This window comes from Mytilus californianus, unplaced genomic scaffold (genome assembly GCF_021869535.1).
Source record: "Mytilus californianus isolate M0D057914Y unplaced genomic scaffold, xbMytCali1.0.p SCAF_10, whole genome shotgun sequence".
Taxonomy (NCBI): domain Eukaryota; kingdom Metazoa; phylum Mollusca; class Bivalvia; order Mytilida; family Mytilidae; genus Mytilus; species Mytilus californianus.
In genome coordinates this window covers 23034821-23050084 of record NW_026262582.1, presented here as the reverse complement: position 1 = coordinate 23050084, position 15264 = coordinate 23034821, and the positions used below count along the sequence as shown (strand labels likewise).

Sequence of the window (15264 nt, the reverse complement as noted above, 5' to 3'; positions counted from 1 at the left end):
CAATTTTACATTTTTGTCAATCTATATGTATTGTCAAATATTTGAATTTATTACAAATTGTATCGATTGCTGGTGATAATATTTTGTGTCTGTCGAGTACTTTTGCGTAAATTTCTGTATAAAACGCTGAAACTAGCCATTTTCTGAATAATAATTTTATAGTGTTACCAAATCCAGGATGAAAAATTTTGTCCTGCATTTTTTTTTTTATTGTAATCTCTGTCCTGCATTTTTATTTTTCACTCTATTCGGTCCTGCCTTTTTTTTTTTTTTAGTTTATCCTGACTTTTTTTTACATAAATTGTCATCCTGCCTTTTTTTTTGCAAAGTGTCTCATCCTGCCTTTTTTTTTTACTCAAAACTCCTGTCCTGCCTATTTTTTTCAAATTTCATCCTAACCCCCACCCCCCACCCCCCCCCCCCCCCCCCCACCCCATAAAAATCAAATGGTAGCTCCCTAATAGAAATGGTTCATAATTTTTTTCAAAAGCCAATCACCTCGGTGTTTTCGTGGTAGCGTGACCACTTCGAAGGGTCGATCCTCGGTAAGATAACACAGAAGACTTCAAAATTGGCCATGTCCTTTTTGGGACTGATACCATGTAGCTATAAGTTAACACGTGAAAAAGACCTGCGTGATGGTCGAGTACATTGTGTATGGTATACAGTACGATATATTCATATGAATTTTGAAATATGTCATCGTCCTGAATATGCATGTTATATTTTTCACTTTTATATATACCTTAAGTACAATACTATACAAAAATATGAAGATGAGGTATAATTGTGAAGGACTACTCGAGTGACCATTCACCAATCAATCTTTGCCAAAGGCCTCTGAATTTCCATAATGGTATAATTGATTGTCAGGAAAGTAACACGTGTATTATACATGTAAACTTTGCTGAAAAAAAAAGTATTCTAAATTATACTGAAAAGAATAGGAAGAATAATTCGTACTATAACAAATATTATGATCATACATTTCATCTTTTAAACCTATATCTTGTCGTATGACCTTGCACTACAAATAAAGGATTTTCAAATTGAAAATGGAATACTTTTAGTGGATTTCTTTCATTAATTGTGTTTGTTTGTTTGTTTGCTTGTTTTTTTTCTTCTTTTTTTTGAGAAATTTTTAAAAGTTTACAGTAGTAAAACAGTTGTAGGAAAATTAAAATGGTAATAGGTAATACGTGAAATCTATTTTATTTAATTTACAGGGTGGACTGTATATGCTTAACCTTCTAGATAACTATGTTGGAGGTTTCCCTTTGCTCATTGTTGGAGTAATAGAACTAATAGTAGTAGTATATGTATATGGATTTAGTTTTTCAACCTCTGACACAGAAAAATATCCCATGCGCTTTCTTAGAGGTAAGGCGAAAACAAGTTATTACTTTCGCTAGAATTTTGTAAAATTAAACTTCGAGATGTATTGATTGTTTGTTGGTCGATTAACGTCCAGTGGCAAATATTTCATAAAATTGAGAATGGAAATGGGGAATGTGTCAAAGAGACAACAACCCGACCATAGAGGAGAAAACAGTCCAAGGCCACCAATGGGTCTTCAGCACAGCGAGAAAATCCCGCACCAGGAAGCGGGCTTCAGCTGGTAGCTAAACAAAAATGTGTACTAGTTCATAGAAAATGGACGTCAAACTAAACTCCAAAACATATAAATGAAATGAAATTAAAAAACATACAAGACTAAGAATGGCCAGAGGTACCTGACTTCGGACAGGCGCAAAAATGCGGCGGGGTTAAACATGTTTCTCAACCCTCCCTCTATACCTCTAGCCAATGTAGAATAAACAAATACACAGCAATACACACAGTAAAACTCAGTTTAAAAGAAGTCCGAGTCCGATGTTAGAATAGGTAACAGAAGAAATATTTGAGAGTTGGTAAAATATTTGAGAGTTGTAATAGCTAAAATTGCAAAATATGTTAAATATTTGACATTAGCTTCTGTAGGAAAAAATATCAGCAAAATATATTGATCCTTGTTCACTTCTATACTATTAGATTTAACTTTGGATGCTACATTACGCAATTTCTTATGTTTTTTGTATGTACAATTAGTATATTTAATTCAAAGTGTTTTTTTATAAACATATACGGCAGGGGCGGATCTAGGATTTTTGAAAAAGGCATAATGCAACAAAATGAATATAAACGAGCGAGGCGAGACAAATTTGGACAATTTTATGCTTAAAAAATTATCATTTTCCAATCGAAGAGAGGAGCGTTCGCCCTCTACGGCCCCTGAATCCGCCACTGTACAATAATTGCCCTATCTTTGTTTTACATTACAGGTTTTCTACATTTCAAGATTGACATAGAGATGATGCTTGGTAGAACTATATTTACTACTGTGACGTTTTATTTCTTTGGAGTCACGTGGTGTGTTGTAGCACCTATAATACTATTGGTACGTTTATCGTAACTGTCATCTCAAGTTAAATGTACTAAGTCATACATATATCATGACGATATGGGTTTTACTCATTGTTGAAGGCCGTACGATGACCTATAGTTGTTAATTTCTGTGTCATTTGGTCTCTTGTGGAGAGTTGTTTCATTGGCAATCATACCACATCTTCTAATTTTTATATATAGTAACTATTAGATGTAGCAGTGTTACATATACTATTATTTTATCAATTCGCCGTTTGAGAATCTATAGCGTGGTTGGTAATTTTATTGTTCGTACATGGTTTACTACGTGTGCAGACAGTATCGTTAAATTCATCAGTCAAAACACGAAACCTGACAATGGATGAGGGTCTGGATGGGGTCCTTCATTTTTGAATTCTTTAATTTATTAGGCCATTTTTCTCTATTCTTTATATTTTGCACCTCATTATTCTCTATTCTTTATTTTTTGTGTGTGTCCATTTTTCTCTATTCATTATATTTTTTTGCCCATTATTCTCTATTCTGTAAACCCCCACCCCATCCACACCCTCATGGAAAGGACACAAATTTTGAATTACGAGGTCTTCGAAGTCGAGGCAATGAAATATTTCGATTAAATTCTACTGGACTTTGAATTTAGCAGAATACGTGTAAACCAGAAGATTTCCGACAAAAAAAGTATACTCATTTTAGTGAACTCTTAGGAAGCAAAGCAACATTACCAGAGGCGAATTTGGGGAGGGGGCAGGGTGCCGGGCCCCCCTTTTGTGGGAAAAATTTGGTTGATTATATATGGAATCACTGAGGTATGACTGGAGCTGGCTCCCTCTTAGGCAGTCAGTGACCCCCCCCCCCCCCCCCTTCCCCCTTTTATGAAAATTTCTGGATCCGCCACTGATTAAATTACATAATATATAATAATCGCATGTGACAACCTGTAAGTCATTGGTAGTGAAAGAGACTCGTCGAGTTGTCTTCCTTTGACCAGAAAAAAACATGTCATCTAGTTATCATTATGTAAGAAACTAATTGTACTTTGATATACAATTCCTCTACGGTAGTGATGGACAGACATGATATCTCTGCATTTAGAATGTGATGGACTGAACTTCCCCCACTGAGAACGAGAAAGACAATCAGCAATTTGGTTTTGTTATGACGGGATATAAATTGCCTTAACTGACGTATTGTTTTTTAAATTCATTAAAACCATTTGTCTTACTAAAGTCATAACTCTACTTGATTTGCTAGTTTTCATATTAATGATTTGAACAACCGCCTGATATACAATTACTTTACGTTAGTGATGGACAGACATGATATCTCTGCATTTAGAATATAATGGACTGTGGTTGATTTCATTAATGTACCCAAAATGAAAATAACGCCACGTTATTAATATTGGTTCAATTTACATTCTTTTTGACGTTTTTTAATCAATCACAATACTTTGGTGTACGCATTTGAAAATATCACCCAGAATGCATTAGATTCTAAAACGGCACGTTCATAAATACTTAACCATCTAGTCAGTTTTCAAACGCGTGATACTTCTAAATACATCATATTCTGAAATACTGAATTAATAAATGGGTTTTGCTCATTGTTGAAGACCGTACGGTGACCTATTATAGCTGTTAACCTCTATGTCATTTGGTTTCTGGTGGAGAGTTGTCTCATTGGCAGTCATACCACATCTTATTATTTTTATATTATAACCATCTGTTAGATAAATCTTCAAAAAGGTGATAGCAATACCAAACTTAATGTAAACAATATGTGTAGGTATATCTATTAAATATATATTGGAGCAAAGAAAAAAAATATGTTCTTTTTCTGCATTATATACAAAATGTTTTAAAATACCATTTAAAGTTCATTATTTGCGATTGGTTGTACTTTTCGTTGCTAGTACTTGAGGGAAGATTTAATATGTTTTTCTAATAGTATTTATCAGCAAAAAAGTTCAGATTTTGGCAATTAAACCAGAAAAAGGCAAGATAGTACAGAAATTCATATTGCCATGCAAAAGCAGTGATAAGGTATCAATTTGATGACAGAAAAATAGACGCAATCAAGATTTCATTCCAAGTACATAACTACAAAACATCTTCTGAAAGTGTTACTGCATCCGGAAAATTTGAGATAGTGACACTGTTCTTGTTTTATCAAAACTAGTTGCATTTTCTATGTAAAGCAGATGTAATGGTCTCATATCTTTGGGGCTAACGCACCTCAGATACGAGAAGCTTACATCTAATACAAGCAGTGTATCACGTGTTAAACATATCTTTATGAAAAATTCCATACACTGTAACATCAGCCACAAATTATAGAACTTATAAGTAGTAATTATTTCTCCAACATATGTACATGCATGTGATAAATAAGTTTATGTGACAGCAACCCCAAAACACTAAAACAGAAGACAAAGAATATCTGCTTCTGCTTACAAAGTGATTCTCTTCCTCTATTTCAGCTTGTCGTGATACTTAAAGCACTCCAGTATGAGCCAATAAAGTTAGGATCCTATGTTTATCCTAACTGGGCCAATGCTTTAGGTTGGCTTACTGTTCTGTTTTCTGTGTTCTTCATACCTGGCTGGTGGATGTATTATTTTATAACAAAGGACATTTCACAGGTAAGTACAGTACTACCTGTATACCGTCAGCAAAAATAAGTCAGTTTAAATGCTGTAAGGATATATAAAAGTTAAGACTCATATCTTTTATTGCATAAGACATTATTTCCTATAGATAAAGAATAGGGTATGTTCGTTTCCGATCGCTTCTTTGTTGATAAAGAATAGGATATTTTTCGTTTCCGATATCTTCTTTGTCTGCAGAAATAATTAAAAAAAAATACAGATTTTCCTTTGAAGTATTTTAATTTTTATTTATTTTGTTATTATGTATTATAGGTATTATATTTTCTTTATTTTTTCGAAGTTACAAATGTTTTGCATTTTTACAGGGCTGCAGACCACGAACTACTTGCGGACCATCACAGATGGCGAAAAAAGACTGGTCCTTCTTTATACATCCATTTAAGAAATCACGGAGTCGAATAGACCTTCGACCTTTTAGTCAACCACACGTTGTTACGCCTAAACGATCACTTAGACCCAAATCAGCTCCATTTCTATATAAGCTAGACGAAATAACACATGAACAATCTCCAGATAAAGTTCAAGATCTATAGTTCTGATCAACATATCGTATTTACTTTATATTTACAAGTATGGTGTTCAAGATTATAACCAGTCTTGAGATAAAATTGAGAATGGAAATGGGGAATGTGTCAAAGAGACAACAACCCGACCATAGAACAGACAACAGCAGAAGGTCACCAACAGGTCTTCAATGTAGCGAGAAATTCCCGCACCCGGAGGCGTCCTTCAGCTGGCCCCTAAACAAATATATATACTAGTTCAGTGATAATTGAGAGTCTTTCTACATTTTCAAAACTCAAGATATATTGTGCCGTGTAAAATTAAAATCAGCGCTCATGATCTCAAAATAGAAAGAGACAGGTATATATAAGACTTCATACATTGAAAGATCTTTAGAGTCACTGTAAAAAAACATGTATTCTAAATCTGGTTGAAGATGACTTACATTTTATTATCAGTTATCCAGCAAACGCCGATGATAGGGCAAAATATTAAACAAAGAGGTAAACAATTATATATCATATTTTTTCGGTATATCTGTACGGAAATATATAGGCAATTTCATTAATAAATGAGCTGCGTCCGATAGAAATCGAATCGACCTTATGCAAGTGCACGTACAGTTTACATGTACATGACTTTGATTGATTTTGGAACATTTAATTCAAATACAAAATAAAAGATGAATTGTGATCTGTCCTGTAGTGTTTTTATATTAACTCAATTTTTAAACAGTTACAGACTTTGCAAAGAGATTTTTTTAAACCCGAAATAGGCTAACAGATGTATTGATATTCATTTGCTTAAGGTTGATTTCTATCCTACGCAGCTCATAATCTAGTGTCTAGAGATAAGTGTTTGATGCAATGTATACAGCTACTGTAACAATACTCGTTTCTGGTCCTGTCTTGAATATAACTGACATTATTATCAATTATAATGTAATACTAATATGAATACCATGTGGCCCAACCAAGGGCCAATAACGGAAATAATAGATATTCTATTATATTCTATAAAGTGTCAAGAGTTATCTCTCATTTGTATATTTATTTAAAAGCGGGTATATTGATTGATTCTTTGTTTTTTTCTGTTAAACGCCAATTTCAGCACTATTGACTATATATCATTGCTGCCAGTTTTTATTGGTTGAGGAAGCCGGAGTACCCGGAGATAAGCACCGACCTTCGGCAGAAAAACTGACAATCCTTGTCAATTAAGATTGGAGTCGAACGCACCTGTCACATTTGATAGGCTAGTGATATAAAAGATTGCACTACCAAACCACTCGGCACCGAGGCCCCTAAGAAAGGAAAAAAATCAGGTGTTAAATGCAGCTGTAAAAATTGTTAAAGATAATTTGATTTTGTATTATTGTATATAAACTATTGTAATGTATAGTGTAATTATAACTATGCCTGTGACACTGTTATAGTCGAAATGCCTGTATGGTAAATATTGTAATTGTGTATTTATATTGTATGTATCTATACTAATCAATATTGTTTATTCCTCTGTATATATGTTCCTTATGTAGGTCCATTATTGGTAATAAAGTAAGTTATTGTTGTTGTCAAAATTAATGCCTAAATGTGTATAACTGTCATATTTGATTTTCGGCAATCATACCACATCTCCTTATTTTTATGCAAGGTGAAAGATTGATTGATCAATCATTGTTTGCTTAACGCCCAGTGGCAAATATTTCTTGTATTTTGAGAACAAAGTAACAATAAATATGTATGGCAGGTTCTGCGAAGGGATTGATAGTGATGTATGGCCCGATTAGGTGGTGCTGCATTTTTCGAAGTCTAACCAAATTATTTTTGCAAAGAATTCCGCTCAAGCCGGTGCTAGGGGTCGTTTTAAACTTGTAGTGAGGTAAGAGTTTTTTTGCTCCGTGTTGAAGGCCTCACTGTGACTTTGAGATGAAGAACAGCAATAAAAGCGCTGTTCTTTTGCTTTTTGTGCGTTTTTTTTTTTTGCTGTGCATGTTCTGATTTTGTGTCATGGATGGATACCCCATATCCTTTGTTTTTCCATTAAATGTCACTAGAAAAAGAGGTCAGGTAAGCAATTTTGGCTTACAACAGGCAACATACGGACCTCTCAGATAGTAGTTGCATTCTCCCATAACACGAGGCATCGCAATTAACGTCCCATTCTGAACGAACGTGGCTACGTATTCATAAATCCCACACAGCTCAACAGACGCCCCCACATTATTTACTGACCGAGTATATATAAACGTACAATACCATAGATGTCTATGTTATGGTTCTTACCATTTGACAGAGTCTATTGTTTGTATTATATGTTTCTATATGGAAGCCTAATATTGAAACACTTGATATGTTCTTGTCAGGCATATCGGAGTGTAATTATACCCCACGCAACGAGTTGCGGAGGGTATAATTTTTTTGACCCGTCCGTCAGTCCGTCAGTCATGTTTCTTGTCATCGCAACTCCTCTCAAACCACACAACAGAATTTCATGAAACCTTTTTAGATAATAAGGACAAAAATACTATGCAGATGTGCATATCGACAGGAAATTACGATTCAATTTTTTTTCTAGGAGTTACGCCCCTTTGATCTTATTTGCTTCATTATACTACTGCAACAGTTTGTCATCGCAACTCCTCTGAAACCACACAACAGAATTTCATGAAACATTTTTAGATAATAAGGACATACTATGTAGATGTGCATATCGACAGGAAATTACGATTCAATTTTTTTCTAGGAGTTATGCCCCTTTGAACTCATTTGCTTCAATATACTACTGCAACAGTTTGTCATCGCAACTCCTCCGAAACCACACAACAGAATTTCATGAAACTTTGTAGATAATAAGGACATACTACGTAGATGTGCATATCGACAGGAAATTATGATTCAATTTTTTGTTCTTATACAATTTTTTTTTCTTACTGTTATTTTATTTCTCCAGTGACAATGTGGGGACGTGGGGTATGTGAGCGCGCTCACTAAGGTTCTTTAATTATAAAAAAGAAGATGTGGTATGATTGCCAATGAGACAACTCTCCACAAGAGACCAGATGACACAGAAATTAACAAATATAGGACACCGTCCACTTTATAGACTTATCTTTTCTTTCCTCTCTCTCTCTTCGTGACAATATAAAATTTAATGAAAGTTAAATTGTATATTTTGGTATTTTTTTCCCGCGATGGAGTACTAGATTTACTAACGTCTTTATGAAAGACGTGTTTCAGATTACATGTAAAAATAATGAATTTTGCAGTTCCAAATTAATCTTTTGTTGAAATAAATAACCTTCTGTGATGATACATGATTCTTGTTTTTTTTATATATGTAATAATTTCTGTTTTGATGTACAAATGTAAATAAACATATTTTCAATGAATTCAATCTATTTTATCTTAATATATTCTGTCAACAAACCAAACGAGACTGGTTCATACTGCATTTTTACAGATAAACATTCAACTTATCTTTACTTCAATGATTTTTCTGTAATAATGTTACGAGAATTGAATTGTTTGTAAGATGAATGTCCGTTCAATGATCAATAGGGCGGAGCAATGTAGCATAGTATGACTGGCATATTGGAAAAGCTAAACATGTAGGCGTTTTAAATTTCAGTAATAAGTATATCTGATTTTATAGTGAATTATATATATAGTAGTTTTAAGGATTGGATAAAAAAAAGTGAAAGAAAAATTAACGAAGACGGTACAAGATTGTATTTCTATTCAATGTATTGACATTTTCATTTTGCGTGTCTTGGTGCTGAAACTATTTTGTTCGTCATGTTTCTTACAGATATATGTGGTAATTGTTATTGTTAATCCTAAAGACGATTTCCCGTTGCTCATAATAACCCACTTTAATTTTTCCCACACTCTTTTCTTTTTCGTGACAAAGGCCCTCATTTACGAAAGTTTTGAAAACGAAAGTAAGAAACAACCGTCCAATTGGATTGATCATTCCTTCATTTTAAATAATTGCATGATAACCTAGATAATGTAACAGTTTTAAAGGTGACGACAAATTTCATATTCTGAGAAAGAGAAAATAAGGTATAAACGTTTTTCTGATATGTAAACAACTACTAGAGTGTTGTCTGGAACATGAATATGGTCATTAGTACCGTCTGACAAAAATCTTATTTTTTTTATTATTTTTTTTTTTTCATCTTTATTTGATACTGTCTGAATAAAAAATAAGGAAAATTTAAAACAAGAAAAACATTTACACCTATACGCCCATTATTTAGCACAATGCATTTTTTTTTATTTCTATGCTTCATCGAGAATGAAGGACACATATAGTTGAAAACAACAAATTTTTAGAGAGACCCCATTTGATTTTATGGGGAATCATGTCAGGAATTAAAACAATCCAGTTTAAAATAAGATTGATAAATAAAACAGAATTGAAAATGACCGAAAATATAAGACCAAACTGAAAAGATGGGTTCCACGATGACGCGCAAAAAATCAAGGCTGAATACCTTTCGAAATAAATGAACCCACCCACTTAACCCACCTCCTCAAAGAAATAAACAAACAAAATCGTAATTCCATACTTTTTAGTACGTTTATAATAAAAATTCGTAAGGGTTCCGCGGAACCCAGTGTCTCGCCTACTTTTGCTGCTAGTCACAGACTCAACAAAAATGAGGAAAAAAATCATTAAAAGTTTTCCTCTAGATACTATCTTTTGATTGTAAGAAGCTTCTATCAAAGTTTGGTATAAATCCAGGATAGTTTATGAATCTAATAAATGTATTACAAACTTTAACTACAGACTGTATGTAATGTTAACTGGAAGAAAAACTAATTCCATTTATAAGTTATATACGGAAAAACAGGAAATAAATTTTTACAAAATATACTTTTGGATACCATCTTATGATCATAAAAAAGCTTCTGTCCAAGTTTGGTACAAATCCAGGACAGTTTAAGAAAGTTATTAAAAATTAAAAAACTTTAACCACAGAGTGAATATTTGTGGACGCCGACGACGACGACGACGACGCCGACGACGGAATGTAGGATCGCTATGTCTCGCTTTTGCGACAAAAGTAGCAGGCTCGAAAAAAGGGATATTTTTCATCGATATAATATAATACTAAATATTTTCATTCCCGTGAAAAAAATTGTCAAAAATAAAACAATTTCTTATCTAAATGTGCAATTTATGATAATTTTTATTTTAGAAAAAGTATGTTTGAGTACGTCTTGCTTATTTGAATTGTATTCATACATGTATCTAGCCGTGCTTGTCAAGAACTAACCATCCATGCAACATACAATAAAAAAATGTAGCTATTATAGGTATACAGAGAAAATTGAAAACATCAATGTAGATAGATTACCTAAGCTTTAAATAATTTAATGCTTTATTCGGTAAAACCCTTTTGGAATTTTGGGTCCTCAATTCTACTCAACTTCGCACTTTATTTGCCTTTTTTTTTACATTTCTGATTCGAGCGTCACTGATGAGTCTTTTGAAGACGAAACGTGCGTCCGGCGTAAAAAAAATTATTCCTGGTACATGTACCTATGATGAGTTTATTTAGCTCAAGATGTACATTTATATATCGTAATAGGGCATTTTGCAGATTAAACACTATTGTGCTAAATCAGACAAAGTATTAGTATATACATATATATATTAAAAAATGGAAAGTTCTTTGGTAAAGTTATATGTATGTATGATCGTTTCATGACAATATCAATCGTTAATAGGAATCAAGCGAATTTACCGGGGAACGCGAGAAACAAATTCCTTTTCATATCATCCTTATTTTTTACAGACTTCCACTGTACAGATACATTCATTTCTACTTTTTCAACTTTAGACCACGTTTTCTATAAAATCTTCTCACTTTGTTTATTCGGAAGGATTAACTCTCTTAAAAACTTTATATAAAACGGAGGTATTCAGAATTTCCCCATTCCACAACGATCAAAATGTTCACTGCAAGCGCTTATGTTGACTGGAGGGTTACTTTTATTAATATCTGCTGTTTATTTACTCTGACCCTGATATGAATGTTTACATCTTTTATGATATGTAACAAATTTACAACAATCGTTCTCCAACGAACTATCTAAGGTATTACAGCGCACACACCACAATTTATGATATACTTTTTCTGAAATATAGCCCAACTATCGTTGATTTTTTTTCTGTTAATAGCAATGAGTTGGAGTATTCCACTCAAAGAAAAGTTTCATATCTAGGGCGCATTAAAATAGTATTTCTGTCTTTTTATTAGGATTGAAAAAATCATAAAGAGCTATTAAAATGGGCGTGTCTTTGTATTACAAAGAAATATCGGTCATAGAAGTTTCGTTTACCTTTCTGGTCACGATGAAATTAGGCAATGTGTAAAAATAAATAAAGCTATTCAATTTCTACAATGAAATAAATGGAATTTTCTGATTATATTTAGCATGTTTAGAATTGATTCATCATGATTCTTTTAAAAAAGAGAAGAACTTTTCAATATATTGCATGATATTATTTTAGTAATGCAATCAAATCTGCTTTGTACTGTGTTTCAATTGAATACATATGACGGATTTTCTATAAATACTTCCGACATCAATATACGTATACAATACATATCAAGCTTGCAATAATAGCTTGAAGGACAACGACAAATAAGCTATTATAATAATATCCTTTTTTAGCAATGAGTGATTTTTTAGTATCTCTTTCGTTGACTAGGTGTTTTCGAGTCTTGTTAGCAAAGTGGAATTTCATTCTTTGTCTTACATTGCAGTGGTGTATTCCAAAATAGGCAATTAAGAAATAGGAGCAAACATTTGGTTCGAAAAAGGTACTTATTATACTGACAATCTTGTGGCATGCATAAGCTCTTGGATTTAAAGTAGTGTGTGAACCCTCAGACTGGTGTGGATGGGTACATTACTATATACATCTGATTCAACTGACTACTAGTATCTTTAACTATATCGTCAGGGAAACACTTTTATAAGACATAAGGGCTTTGTTTACTAGTAAAGACATCAAATGAATAGTTGTAAAAGAAGGGAAGGGTGAATTCGATTATCTGAATTAAGCCCATTACATCCGAGCCCTTTCAACAATCCTTTGGAGAACCATTGCGGCCTATTGCGTGGTTCTTATCTTATTTCAGAAGAAATAATTTAATTTCACGTTTGCAGATAAACTATTTCGACCAATAATTTTTCAACGACCTACGTACCTTATTGATTAAATGTAACTCTGTTCTTCTGAATATTCATAAAATATTTGCCACTGAACCATCCATAACTAAATTATGTTGGCCACAATAGCCGTTTCTGCTGTTTTCTTTGGCTCTTACAATGGCTTTGATAATTATTAACGTACTCTGTATTTGACATACCTAATTGTTAGTCACTGGGTTGTTCCAAAAGCACCTGCATTGGGTAAATTTAGTAAACTAATTTTAACCTGAAAAGGTAATTTTGATCTGAACAACTCTCTCTCTCTCTCTCTTTAAAGACTAAACTTTCACACATTTTTCAGACTTATCCACTGCGGAAAATTCAGTACTGTTCAGACACTACGTTCAACTTTGTTGTCAGTTAGGAACTATCGTTAAGATGCAGCGAGGTGGGAGTTTTACTTTAAGATTGATCCCTACCTGTGTCTTTGATATAAATAACAGCAATAGAGGTGCAGTTCCCCTTGCCTTTTTTCATGATCGTGTAATTATTTTGTGTTATGAATTGATACACCACATCCTTTCTTTTCCATTGCAATTAGAGGATGTTTAAGTTATTTCAAATTATAGAATTTCGAAAGCCTATTGGCACTTGAGCTTTTGGACACATCTAGGTGGGTCTGGATGGGAGTCCTTCATTTCTGTATTCTTTAATTTTTGAGGCCATTTTTCTCTATTCTTTTTACTTTTTGACCATTATTCTCTATTCTTTATATTTTAGCACCTCATTATCATCTTTTCTTTATTTTTTGCCCATTATTCTCTATTATGTAAACCCCTACCCACACCGTCATCTAGATAGCCTGAAATAGAAAATTATCACACAGAAAGGCAAATGTATGAAAATAGCGATATATTTTTCAAGGTCATGTATGTCTATATATATAACTAACTTTTGACATAATATAACCTTTTATTGGAACAAAATACTGTAATTGATAGATTTTTCAAGGTCATGTTCGTGTATAAACTGTACGCCTACTTAAAAGTTAAATCACAAAAATACTGAACTCCGAGGAAAATTCAAAACGGAAAGTCCCTAATCAAATGGCAAAATCAAATGATAAAACACATCAAACGAATGGACAATAACTGTCATATTCCTGACTTGGTACAGGCATTTTCAAATGTAGAAAATGGTGGATTGAACCTGGTTTTATAGCGCTAAACCGCTCACTTGTATGACAAGGTAGCATATGTTGAAAGGAAATTGCCTTCCGTCAGAATGTGTATACAAGGTTATCTCCATAGATGATAAAATTTTCTTTGTTTTCCTTTCCGGAAAAAAACTTACACAAATACATCATACTTATTATTTTTATCTACCACAAAATGAAATCTTTTAAGTAGATGTCATTTACTAACATTTATCTTTTTTTTTTTTTTACTTACATTAGAATTAAAATTACATGTAATATGAAACAGTCTATAAAACTGTCTTGACCATAGGGAACCAGTGATGTTTTGGAGGAACAACATCATTTTTGATTTTTGGTATATATAAATACTTGCAACCAAACCGTTATTGAAAAATTAAGTTTAAGAAATATTTTTTGGAAAAACATATACTCACTGATACTACTTGAACATTATTATCATATTTTAAATTGACTTTATACTTATTTGTCGCTTTTGTTTTGCTTAACACTTAGCAGCAAATATTTCATGCAGCAACAAATATTTCATGCAGAAACAAATATTTCATGCAGCAGAAAATATTTCAATAAGTAGCAATTATTTCATGCAGTAGAAAATACTTCATCCAGCAGTAAATATTTCATGCAGCAGCAAATATTTCATCCAGCAACAACTTTTTCATGAAGTAGCAACTTTTTCATGCAGCTGCAACTATTTTATCCAGAAGCAACTATTTCATGCAGCAGCAAATATTTCATCCAGCAGCAAATATTTCCTGAAGTAGCAACTAGATCATCCAGCAGCATATATTTTATGCAAGGGCAACTATTTTATCCACAGCAAGTATGTCATCCTGCGGCAAATACTTCATGCAACAGCAAACACTTCATCCTGCAGCAAATATTACATGCATGTTACGACGAGACTGTATTGTACAATGCATAAAAGAAATAAGTACTGCAAAATTTTTAAGGTGGTATTGAGGGAAGGATATTACTTGGTTTGCCATCTGAAATAGAGGGAATGATGGATAGATCCATCTAGAGTTTGCACGGGTTTAACGCGGAGAGTGTTGAATTCTCTCAACTCGGGGTATCGGTATTAGCGTCATTTCAATCAGGCAGGTTTCGTACTTGAAATATCCGATACAACTGCGGACACAAAAGTCGAAGAAAATGGGACCAACTACATTATCCTTGGAATCCTTCGTATACACATAGCTCATGCAGAGACTGGGCCAATAAATGGGTACAACATCATTATTCTTCTAGAGAGTACTCCAAAGCAAAAACTCACG

At 33.2% G+C, this 15264-nt stretch overlaps 1 long non-coding RNA gene across 1 annotated transcript; it reads left to right on the top strand.

The window, feature by feature from the left end:
- Positions 1 to 1306: 1306 nt before the first annotated feature.
- On the top strand, positions 1307 to 5057 carry LOC127717788 (uncharacterized). The gene is made up of 3 exons (XR_007989375.1): positions 1307 to 1380; positions 2322 to 2437; positions 4904 to 5057. It is a non-coding gene; the product is annotated as an uncharacterized LOC127717788 (long non-coding RNA).
- The last annotated feature ends 10207 nt before the right edge of the window (positions 5058 to 15264 follow it).